A 13752-nucleotide genomic window follows, 5' to 3' on the forward strand; every position below is an offset into this window, starting at 1 on the left:
GATGTGATGAGGATTTCAACTTTTAAAAACTGAATCTGTGAGATTTTAGCCACAATTTGTGCTTCTCATTTTCTTTTTCACTTCAGAGACTTTAGCAATAATGAATACCTCAAAGTACATACAAGGCAAGCATGGAAAACCCAACAGGTCTTCTGTTCTTAAAAAATGTTAACATTCATTCTCCCCAGTCAGCTGCACAGGACCTTTATTCCACAATGCACTACATTTTTAATCAATTTTCAGATGGTGAGATTTCAACTTTCAACTAAAGAAATCATACAAACATCATTTTTCCATTAAATTTGGAAATATCCTGCTGACGGACAGACAAACAAACGCACACAGAAAAAAAAATGCAAATCACTGTTGGCAGTACTAGAATTAACATAGGCAAAGCATCCCGATAATACAAACTTCCATTTTGGTGAAGCATTAGAAGATAAGCAAGGGAATTTGTTGTCAACTCATGTTGAAAAACACTTCACTTAACAGAATATTTTTCATCTGAACACAAGAGAGAGAGAGATCTTTAAGGAATTCAATGTTTTTTGTGGGTTTTTGTTGTATTTGTCCTTGAGATTGACAGCTGCTTCAGTGATGATTACATGAAAGACAACAGCAAATGAAATTATTCTGGTTTTTTGAAGTTTCATTTGTCGCTTCCACTTATAGGCTGAAGGTTTCTGTGAAGACACCAGCATTTTTGTTGCCTCATAATATTTGGCCAATAAATGTTGCCTGAGTGTATGGCCAGGAGCTGTGACATGTCAGAGGAGCAACTCCTCAAGCGACTGGGCCATTTTAGTGGCACACACTGACAGCAACGGAGAATGTGGTGGTGATGAATAAAGTCCTGATTGACAGAGGTGATACAAGCCAAATCTTCCCACCCACACTGTCCCATAAAGGAATGACAATATATGTTCAATTGTGGGACAACTGGCGGAGTGTTCTCATTAGGTCTAATATGAGCAGAGCCAAGAGGACACTATGTGAAGTATCAGACAAGCTGCATGGTGGTGGTGTGGGGACAGGCAGAAGTCAGATGAAATGGTGAGTCTGCCTAAAACAAGGTAGGTCAACTATGATGAGGTGCTCAGTTTGACACAAACAACTTCCTCACCGATGCATCCCAACAGAAGTCTGTGTTTTCGCTTCGATTAAGGGTCTGTTTATAAATGTTGTAATGATATAATGTGCAAAAAAAAGATCCACATCTGCTCTGTAGCACTGTTGTGCTCATAGATTGGAAAACAGGCTATTTTTGGTTGCATTTGGTTGAGTGGTCTCGTACTTCATATGTTCCTTGTTCATTTCAAAATGTTAGAGAGGTTGAGAATGGTTGACCACAACACAATTTTCAGGGCAGCTTCGGGCCTAATGGGTCTGTTTTACTGGACATTAGGAGTCAACCTCAAGTAAATGTTAGTGTTATGTAATGTAATGAACAAAACTCATGTCATCAATTTACCACTGTATATGTTGGCCAACGTAATTGCTCTACCTTGAGACATATTGTTTGGTAATTTAAATATAAAATCTGAAAAAATGGGACTGCTGCAACTAAAGCGGGAAGAAAAACAAGTTCCAGTCGTCCTATTTTCATTCAACACCTTTTTCCTTAGCTTCCTCCCTGCGTGACACAATGGCTATACAGGTATCTATCTGATGCGCTGCTTCAGTAATCACTAGCAAAGGTCATCGTCCCCCACAGTCTAATTAATGGTGTCGATCCAAGTTTTACCCCACACTATGAAATGCCAAATGGTCACAAGCAGCGTATTCACCTTCACACGCAAAACAGAGAGAGAGAGAGAGAGAGAGAGAGAGAGAGAGAGAGAGAGAGAGAGAGAGAGAGATGAAAAGAGAGGAAGAGGGAGAGGGAGAGCTTTGTGTGGGGTTTGGAATTTCCTGATGCTGTGAGCCTGTAAAGCCCTTTGAGACATTGTATGTGATATAGGGCTATAGAAATTAAGAATGACTTGACACAGCCACGACCAAAGCTCACGTAGGCTCTTACCTGCAGCAAGGTCTAGTCCGAGGTGAGGAAATCTGCAGTCCAACTGGACGTCAGGACACCTGTGTGCAGGAGAGAGAGAGAGAACCACACAGAACTTTGATCACACAAAAGAGCACAGTGTGTCTGCTGGGGTAAATTGGGGTGTTTTGCTTATCAATGATTCCCAGCAACCCCCCTTTAAGATGAAGTCCTTCTTTTGTGGTGATTGGGTGAAACAGTATACAATTTTAGCTTAGTCTCCCCCCTCGACAACGCCTTAATCTGCTCTGAGTTGGATCCACCTGAGGACACCAAAACTGCAGAGAATTCTCTTCCTCTAATTACTTCACTTTGAGAGGAAGGTAGTCGCTCCCATCTGATATTCCTCAGAATTAAGAGAGAGATAAATTCTGCTAAATACAAATTATTGCCTCGATTCTGCATTTAGTTTTCATTTAGCACTGGTTACACCTGAGCTCTGCCATATTTTATTCCAGCCTCCGAAACAAACTATTAGAGAGCTGGAAACTCAGAGGCTATAATGTGTGTGTGTGTTTGAATGTGTGCCCGCTTGCCTAGATGTACATTTTCATTTAAGGAAGTGTGCAGGCTTGTGTTCATTGCCGCTGCTTCTCATAAGCAGCAACTCACAGTGACAGCAAATCGATAAAAATACAGTTATTGTTAGTCAAACAATATTTCATGCATCCTGTTGAGTGTCCCAGCAGGGTTTGCACAGAGCTGTCACAGAGTGAGTATAGACAGAGCCAAATCTGCTTTATGCATTTACAGAGAGGAGGTTATAATATTACACTGACAGAAAACAGACAGACTCCATAACGGTTAGGATGAAAACTATTAGATGCTGTGGCTACATGATGTATTTAGCAAAATTTTGTGGCACTTAAGTTCAAAATGGTTTGGATTGAGATCGTGTGTTTGACAGCAATCTGTGTAAACCTCCTCAGACAGTATTTTGCAAGTACCTCTGGAAAGATTACCAACCTCCAGTCCTCCTGGATTTGTCTTTATCAGCTTGGAACTTCTGCTCTGGTATTCTCTCCTGTGAATTTCTGCATGAGACGATAAAATTCACAGAATTTCAGGATTGTGCTGTATGTCCCTAATGAATCACTCAAATCTGGGCTAAATCAATACAAATAATAGTGTTGAATGCTCAAAGTACACCGTGGCATTTCACTGCTACGTTGAAGTAAATGTGTCATTTATTATCCATTTATTCCTCTTGCCACACACAGTGAACTGTCTTCGTCTGCTAGCATTTGAATTTTTGTGTCTTTTTGGCAGAGAAGAGAGCTGTAATGGTGGGTGGCAGCAAAATACTGTGATACATTCATGCTGTCAGAAAAACAGATGTAGAACCAGGCAGAATCATCATTTAGATTAAAAATACATTCGATTTCTTTGACCATAAGTCACTTCTCCTACAAGACATATTCAGCGGAGTCAAATTTAATTGTATCACACAGAATTTCTCAAAGGGCTTTGCAGCCCAATTCAGAACCTTTCACACATGCCACGCAGCCCAGTGACAAACCACAGAACACAGTAAATAGCACAGACCACACAAATGAGGTTTACACAGAAAAGTGATTAAAAAGTAATGAACTGACTGATTCAAACTAACTGATTGATTTCTCAAGTAATTTGTTAAAATTGTTAAAACATAAATCAACAAAAGGTGCTGTTGCTGCCGGATTCGCGTTTGTTCAGTTAATTTCCATCACATTGTCAAATTATTCTGTGCAAGAGAAAAAAACTTTTGCAGTGGCATAGAAAAATACACAAATTATTCAGGCTTTTAAAATTGTATCAATTGGTACATCTTTTAAGTTTAAAAACACAGCCTGACCTTGTGCTTCGTTTAGTATAGATTGGTGCCAAAACACTCAAATATGAAAGCTGAATAAACAGCATGAGTGGGGCTACCTGCTTCACTGAAGCATGAAATACAAACACACTAAAACTTGTTATTTGATAGAATCAATAAAAAACAAACACATTTTCTGGGGCTGAACAGTAAGATGTAAATAAAAACACGTTCCAGCAGTTCTGCTTTAATTTACACGACACTTTTTCTCCATTTACTCCTTTGAATATAAAAAGAGTAGTTGATATGTGTTTATTTGAATGTGCAAAACTGCAACTCCCACTTGAACAAATCATCTTAATTTGGCCAATTTGAATAATACTAAATAATTATTCTAAATAGCCATTAGTAAAAACAAAATGTAGGCTGGTGTTAAAAATAATGTGCATATTTTCTTGACAGTGCTTTATTATTATTGTGAGTGTGTATTCATACTAACAAATAAATACGGGTAAATTATCCATGTAAAGTCCTGTGTATTTTCAAACGATTCTTTTTCTAAGTTGAACAGTGGACTGTGATGGAGTGATGATAGCAGCATATACAGTAATCCATCACACAGGCTGCTCCAGCGACCAATGTCCCCCCGCTGTCTAATTAATAGGGTCTAGGGTTTGAGATGCCAAATGGTCACAAGAATATTCACATTCACATACAGCACCACAACCCGTCCATTGGCTCTGGCCTTTGGGCAGCCAAAGATTAGTGACGCCATCTGCCCCCATCCAGCCATATAGCCCTTCAATATGTGACTCAAAGCTCCATTGACCAGCTTGCTCCCCTGTGGCCGATACTCAGCTCCACTGTGATGGATAGTTAGACTTTGCTGACAATAGAAAGAGGTCAGTCGATCTCCTCCACGGTCTCCCTGGACTCTGGTGATCTTACCTCATACTCAATGGTGAAGTGGTGCAGAGTTCACCACGTTAAAGGGATCTTGGGTATATCTGAGGTGCAAAGATTTCCAAATCTACAAAAGGGGGGCCCTGCAGAAAAAGTTTGGGAACCGCTGAACTAAGTCAAAACACTCATTTGTGCCTGTAGTCCACCAAACCTACAGAAAAGTATGGAGGGCTGTAAATGCCAGGAGATAAGAAACTTAACAGAAATAACAATAGTTTCTCAAACTAAGTGTACTGTTATGGACAAAGTCCTGACCTGGTGAGTCAAACATTGTGAGACATCAAGTAAGAATCTAGATTTTCTAAGGTTGTAAGAAATAAGGATAAGGATAAGGATAGAGTAAGGATACTGTAGCCTTTTTAATAATGGAACACTACACAAATGTATAGTTTCAGTGAAACGATGAGTGGCCATTATCTTCTCTTCAGCCAGGGTGGCTTTTATTATGATGGTGGCCTTAGTGGAGACTGACCTCAGTGACACATAAGAGGTGGCCCCTCACTCTCTGTGCTGTGTCTCTAAGAATTATGCTCAATTGGCAATGCACCAATCTGTAAAATCACCCTAATCCGCCCATTCTGCCTTCATCTTGCCATGATCAATGGTCACCTATAGGCAGAGGGAGGGGAGGGTGAAGGGAAGGTATTGATGGTCATGGAGTCCATTCAATAGATGGATCACTATGGTCCCTTCAGTCTTAAAGACATGCCGCTCTTGTTGATTAAGGGGTTCTTGTATTTCATTGCAGATGGGATCTCTTATATAACACGCAAACAGGCTTGACAATCGCCCAGAAATCTCTACAGGTTCCAAAACCTTTAAAAGCTAATGAATGCCCTGCAAAGTCTACAATGAGAAACCCGCATTTGAGGTAAGAGTTACTTAACTGCCCAATGCTAAAAGCTTATAATAATCATAATATATGATAAGCAAGATTGCTCTTACTGTAAGTAAATATTGCAAAATGTTATTGTTCTAATGTCTAATTCATTGTAAATATCCAATCAATACACATATTCACTGAATGCAATGCTTTGTTCTGAGAGCTTGCGGTTGGACGTTATGTGATGAATAATTCATAACATGCTCATCACAAATCACAAAATAATAACTAGAGTAAACATGAATTGAGAATATGTTTTAACATTTCTCATAAGTAATAATGGTCACATAAATTTATGTTTGCAGCCATCTTAGAGAATCACAAGATTTATGTCTCTGGGTTGGTTTCTAGAGACACAACAAAAAAAGGGCTGTAGCCTGGAAAATAGTGTAAAAAAAACTATAACTCAAAATGTGACAAGAAAGCCTTCCTAAAAAGTGGCCCCCTCTGCCACCAAAAAGCCCTCACAACCTGTAACGACTTTGGCTCCTGGGGCCATTTAACTCAAATGTTATATATAATTAGCCGCAGGAAAACCTGAGCTTTTGCTGTTTGCAGCTGAGAGAGAGAGAGAGAGAGAGAGAGAGAGAGAGAGAGAGAGAGAGAGAGAGAGAGAGAGAGAAAGAGAGAGAGAGAGAGGCAGCATAATAAGAACAATGGGCAAGTAAAAAGCATCCATCTTCCATGTAACATGATGTACCTCTAAACAGCACTACATCTGAAATCCCACTGCTTTATCTTTGCGTCAACATGTCTAATGATACTCAAGGAAGACTGCAAGTGCAGCCATTTCCCTCAACACTGAGAGGTGAGGAAAGATGTACTGGAGAGGGACTGAACTCCTGCCCGAGGTTCACTCCACATAACCTGTCAGGAAAAATGAACCAACATCTAAGACCAATGTTTGTACCAACCACATCCTGCCTACAGAGGAAGAGAAGATTCAATATTTTAATATGTCTTTGCAAATGCCTGCATTCAACCAAATTGATGTCTAAAGTATTCACTCCATGTTCCCTGAAAGCCATTCAGCTACTGTGTAATGATTTATGTGGTAGAAGGATAAAATGTTCTTGTTTATGATTCAGTAAGAGTCAAACATTACAGCAGTGTGGTTAAAATGTACGGTTGTTTAAATTCAAGAGTGTCTGACCGACAGCAGCACAAAAGCTCCACCAATTACCAGGGACCAAGCATAGAAATGAAGGAGGAAGAAATAAGCAAGCTGATCCCTTTAAGGACAAAATGTATATATGTTTGCACAGTGTGACTTTCCAAGCATTTTGTGATGGAGTGGATGAGGACTTCATCCCAAACACCCTCACTTCAAATCTCATTGTCAGCTGTGGAGGGCACTTCTGCAGCAAACAGGTTCAACTGCAGAACACACTGATGCCACCAAAACAAACCATCCTCCATTTGTTGTGGGATATGTCCTGTTCATATAAGTGAAATTTGTTTTTACATGTTAGGATGTTCTGTCCGTGCGATGCTTCAGTTTATATGCCTGAACAAAATGATATTGGATGAAGGAGAAGAAAGAAATGTCCTCCATGTTCTGGTAAGGGTTGAAGTGCACACTTGCAGTCGTCTCTAACTCATTTGGCTCATGATATGGTAAATGTACTAAGTGGACATGGTGAGTACCTTTCCCCCTTATGGACACTTCCCTTCCATTTGATTGATGATTTGATTGCACTAAACAGTCGTTGTGTTGTGGGATGCACTGCAAACAATGCAAAGAATCTGGGTCTGAGTTTTATAAAGAAACTTCAGAACAGAAAACGCATGAAAAAAGTACAATTGAGCAATAAGTCATCCCATCCCTGGCCGGAAGAAAGAGAAACCTGTGAGATCTTGACACCCCATTTTGAAACAGACAAGTCAAATAAGCCCAATTTTCAATTTAATGATAACTGTGTTGCTATAGGTGTAAAATTGTATTTCCATTCAGCCAGATGATGGAAGGCAAGGCAGGGAGATGGAACATTGTCCAACAATCCTGAGCTCCACCGGGTACAGAAACAGGCTTTTGATGTCTGTCTCTACATCTGTTTATGTTATGTGATTTACCGCTGGGTCGCGATGATTCATGCTGCCTTGTTCCCCCTGCGGTGGGTGTGGCTTTCAGAACACGATGCAATATTTACTGCCACTTCTTTTACTGATTCTATGCATGGTCAGAGAATAAAGCCAGCAGGGCAATTTGAAAAACAAATGCAGTATAGTGCAGCTAATTTCATGGCTGCGTTTCATCTATTGTATTGGTAGATAAAGAAATGTATATTTTCCTCTCTTGGGTGATGCATTGAAAGCCTCTGTGAAATGTGTGTTTTGAATTTCTGTAGCCTGTTCTTTTTGCATATGATCTTGTCTCCTTACTCTTCCATGAAAGTAATTTTTTTGATTGATATATTCATACAGTGTTTATACAATGTGCGGTGATGAACACGAGTACTTATGGAGACAAATGTTGCTCATTATTGGGGTCCAGAAATGAACTGCATGAAAATTCATTGTGTATTACAGTTTGAGGGCTTCTACAATGATGATAGAAAAAAAAATTGTTTTCGTGCACATAATGCCAGATATGTGTGAGCAAGCCTCAATGAGGTTTGGTCAGAATAACGCACAATAAGGAGTGACAACAAGTACTGACGCAGAGTTGTGGACCACGGCTGAGCACAAGGGCTTTTTCTACCATATTGTAGCTGCTGCCATGACTCACTACCCTCATGTGGTGCCTTTCCATTTATTTACGTCTTTAACCGTGTTAATATAACCTATGTATATCTTCAAAAATAGAACACTGAGTCGAGCATGCATTCTATGAATTACACTGATCCATTCTGTGCAGGAAAAGACAAAAATATAGGATTTTTTTTCTTCTGAAAGCTCTGCCACAACATTATCCAACATGAATGGAAAAAATAATCCTGTTAATAAACCGACCTGCTTTTGCAAATGCCATATTGAACATATTGAACACAGTGTGATGGATCCAGAAACATCTGCCATGTATAAATTAATACACGAACTAATACACATCCTTAAGATTATGGGAGGATCAATATGTAATACTGCATGGTAAGAGCGAGCTTATTCCAATGTACAGTATGTCTAAATGAGGTTGTGGTCTGCAGTGTATTCAAAGTCGATGTGGCCACCACACACACACACACACACACACGCACACACGCACACACACACACACACACACACACACACACACACACACACACAAACACACACACACACACACACACACACACACACACACACACACACACACAGACACACTTACCAAGTGGTTTCTAAAGCATGGGTGCCCTAGTTTCTCCTTTTGTGTTATGGAGCCACTAAAGAAGAGGACTAAAGCCTCAATGAGGTTTTGTCAGAATAACCCACAACAACATGCGACAACAAGTACTGATACAGGGCAGTGGACCAGGGCTGAGCACACAGGCTTCTCCTACCACATTGTAGCTGCTGCCATGACTCGGGACACACAAAACCTTGTCCTGTGTAAAGGGATGAAATCCCTGATTAACAAGCACAGAATGCACCACACAGCATTCCCCTCACAAGCTATGATTTCTTTGTTAAACTGCTTTATTAAAATCTGAATGCACCCCAGACTTGAAAGCCATTTCTATCCAAACCTGGAGTCACTGAGGAGGAGGTGAGAGAGATGAGCTTTGACGGAGCTCTGCAAGAACAAGCAAATGATGCAAACTCCAGTCATCCCGGCAGAGCCTTGTCTCAGGAGAGCCCCGCAGTGTCAGCTCAGTAATTCATGAGTGAAGCCTGTCAGAGAACAGAGCCTGTGTGAGGCATTCTGAAGACCAGACACAACTCACACCATGTTATCTATCAGGCCCCTGCAACCACCTTTACATTGATTGGGAACCTACATATGCTGCTGATTAAGCACATGGATTTAAAGCTTTGGTCAGCAATGTATCTGACCCGTCCCGAGTTTGCATATACTGAAAGAAATCGTCTTGGATGGAATTTAGTGGTTTTGGAGCTTCCTTAACCTGAAGTTTCCCTGCCATCAAGTCTTAAGTCATTGCATCTCCTGCTGTAACGCTGTTCACAGCAGTTTAGAATAAATAAGGTCACCTAGTAGCAAGGTCAGCTGAAAATATGCATGCAGCAATAGAAATTAAAAATAAATATGGAGAGAACATGCAAATGAGTTGTTAATTAGAGTTCCTCAAAGTAAAAGCGTTTGCATTGCAAATGGAATTTTTTATAGCCTGATTTGTGATCAGATTTCCAATAATCTACTTTCCATTTATGCATTTTTATACTTGAATTTTTTCTCTTTCTTGCTTATTCTTCAATAGAGATATCACATGTGAGCACTTTCATTGTACGACTCACCGGCACCACACAGTAAGAACACCTCACACAGATGAGAACGGACGTATTCACTGCATCAAGGACTCACAACTATTGTCAAATAGTGCTTTTCAAAGGCCTGACTAAATGGAATGCAAAAAGACTTGAAAGGTTAAGAATGTTGAAGAGCAAATAACATAAAAGCCTTGAGCCAGTGGGAGAGCTGCAGTGAAGACACAATAAATAAACTTCTTAGTCCTTAAAGCTGCTACATATATATATGTGGGAACAGCTGTTAGATATAGAAAAATGTGCAGCCACATCAGAGCCATTTGAATAATTTGTAAGAGCTCAAACGAGTGTGAACTTGCTAAATATATATACAATATATATATATACAGTATATACAGTATATAAATAATATATATATCAGAGAGACAGAGAGAGAAAGGGAGAGAGGGAGAGAGAGAGAAAGCGAGAGAAAGAGAAAGAAAGAGAGAGCGAGAGAGAGCGAGAGAGAGAGAGAGAGAGAGCCTGATGAGAGGTAAACACGTCTTCAAGCCCTGACCAGCAGGTCCAGTGGCCTAAGATTTACTTTCCTTAGATCTCACACAGGCACACACACACACACACACACACACACACACACACACACACACACACACACTTCCTCCTTGGTTTGGTCCACATCCAAGTGTGATTCCTGTGTTCAGACCTGACAGACTGGACTTTGATTTAGAGGGACGATGGAGCGTCTATAAAGTTAGGGTTAGGGTTCAGTTAATCTGACATCACCACAGTGGAGACACAGACAGTGCCAGTGACAAGACGCGGCTGCAAAGGTTCATGTTCCTCTGTGTCTGAATGTTCGCTGCCATGGTAACCCAGTACGCTGTCAGGACATCATGAGATATTTCTGTCAGTTTGTTTTGGAGTCTGCCAGCTTGCACTCAATGGAGCTTTAAGTCATGAAAGTACAAAAAGTTTAGTGGAAATATATTAAGCATTGTGTTTTTTATGAATGGTGCTTTGAGTGCTTTGGTTCGATTGGTTCAAATGCTTGGAAAGCTTCACTTCTCTTGCCTTTCAAACCCACAGAACACAGGATGCAGGGGTTGAATATTGCTTTTTCAGCTGGTCTGCACACACACACACACACACCGGGACCCACACCCACACACACACACCCACACACACACACACACACCCACACACACACACACACACACACACACACACACACACACACACACAGATGCACAGAGCTGTTCTATAAAGTTCAGTCCCTCCTCCCCCTCCTGAGGCTATTGACAAACAGTAAGAGGAGTTAAGCCAGGAGGATGTGGGTTGGCAGTGATATTCCCCTGGGTGAGCTGGCACACATAAGCAGACATATCAGCACTATTTGTAAAAAGTCACACACGGCCCCACAGAGGACACTCCACCTGTCATTGAGATAAACTAGCTAATAATTGATCGTCACATTAATGAAGGGAGGGCAGTGAGGTTAAAAAAAACCTTAAGTAATGTTGTGTGTGTCTTATGAGGGGAAGGCACACACCGATGGGTTGAGCTCAGCTATACTGTGGGATACGGTTCATGTTCTGCTGGAGGCTTGTCAATTCTGTCTCAATTTTAATGTTGCTTTGTGTATCTGGTTCCCATCGTGACGATATTCAGATGTTTCTTTAGTCTAAATGTTTCTTTAGTCTAAAAATGACCCAATGTAAAAATGACCCAGTCTAAATGACCCAATGTGGCAATATGTCTCTGCTTTGAACTGATAATCTTGTTTATTCAAGTTGGTGGAGCTAAACAGAGCTAAAATCAGTGACAGCTTACCCTCTGTATCATAGGCAACATAGAGGTTTCCACTCCAACGAGAGCACCAGTGTGTGTGTGTGTGTGTGTGTCTGTGTGTGTGTGTTACTAGAAAGTAGCACTTTCGTTTATCAGTCAATCCTCACTGCTGATCTTTGCGAAGTTTCTTATCTAGATTTGTATATCGGTCTGTGGAGACGGCAGATGATATTTGTCATGGAATTATCATCATGTTTGTGTAATTCATAACGTCAGTACTTCAGGTGGTTACTGCTTCCTATCCAATCACACAGGACCTCCACAGACACATCCTACACTATTTAGAGAAGGTGACTTTTTGGATGGAGTGCATAATCACATTTGAGCATCATCTCAGCTATCAGACAGCATGAGTGCTGCCGTCAGCACAGTTGGGAAGATCCACTAAGCGTATTTATGTTGAAAAAGCATTTGATAAGTCAGTTGTATAAATGACTTCTTAATTTTAGGGTAAAACGTTAATCCTAGAAAATCCTTAAATATTGAGGGTAACCAGGCCTCTTATTACACACACACACACACACACACACACACACACACACACACACACAAACCTATCCAAATCCAAAAGCATTCTAAACATGTGCGGTTGTCATAATTAGTAAGCTTGGTCCTGCTGCGAACATTAAAGCACAAAAATAAACTTTATCTGTAAAGTTCCTTCAGATATTCACTTTAGAATTCACATCAGAGCACATGAAGGTGCTGCAGAACATGACAATCAGCAATTTCTTTCATTAACAGACTGAAGGTCATCTGCTCGAGCTTGGGAAATTATTTCTGCAGATTCTCTGTGATATAAGCTGCAGCAGCAGCAGCAGTTACATGGTTAAGGGAAGGAACTGATGGCGCTAAAGATTCTGCTGAGAAATTATTCATGTAAACTGGGAAGAGAGTCAAATTAATGACTGAGGAGTCGCTTCTGGTGCTGCGTTGTCCCCACCAAGCGCTGCTAAAGTTGAAGATGTGACCAACACGTCAACACTGCAGCGGGTTTCTAGGTGTCTGTCCTGCGTTTACCTTTGCTGTCTGTTGTTGTCGGCAATTACTGACTGAGCGATCTCACTTTCCCTGGACTTAGTTGCTTAGAAATGCATGAAAAATCCTACCAAAACCCCAAAAAGGATCTTCCCTCATTAAGACTGAGAACAACAGTGCCTTGGTAGCATAAATTCTTTCATGCTTTCTTTCTGAGCAGAACACAATGCCAGTGTATCTCATTATACATGATTAGCAGCTGTCACAGCAGGGTCAGTAACAAACCCCACAAGGACCCACGACAGACTGGTGATGGTCAGAAATGAAGGAGAATCGCTTTACAATAAGCAAGTCTGGCTGTGCTCCGCTATAATCCACTGTAATGCTCCCGGCTCGCTGCCACTCATATGAGGGAAGCTGTCAAAGCAGGTTTACTTTACGCAGTCAACTTCATCTGTGGCACCGATCCTCCCGGGGGAAAACTCAGAAAAGTAACTTAACACTAAAACACAGAGCGAACCTCTTTAATCTGCTTTCTGTTTTCAAGGTCCAAACAAATGCAGCATCACTGGGACATCCCAGAATACATTTGGTTGTCTACCGCAGCAGACAAGGTCATTACACATGATGAGAAGAAAACTCCATGAGGCGGATTGGAGGACTTTTTCCTCTTCACCATAAGCTCTGTACTGGTTTTTGCCCACTTTCTGTAAGCGCCTTTCAACACAGCGTCACTGGTTCATCCGTTTACTCGTCTAACGCCTGCCAAACCACGTAGCAAAAACCCTGTCCAGGCTTCAGCTGGATTCATATCTCAGCTGAGGCGCACATAAAACTCTATGCATGCCGACACAGCGACGGTTGCTTTGGACAACCGAGTGTTAGATACGC

This window comes from Genypterus blacodes, unplaced genomic scaffold, assembly GCF_046128005.1.
Source record: "Genypterus blacodes isolate CSIRO-AG114 ecotype Tasmania unplaced genomic scaffold, CSIRO-AGI_Gbla_v1 ptg000067l_1, whole genome shotgun sequence".
Lineage (NCBI taxonomy): Eukaryota > Metazoa > Chordata > Actinopteri > Ophidiiformes > Ophidiidae > Genypterus > Genypterus blacodes.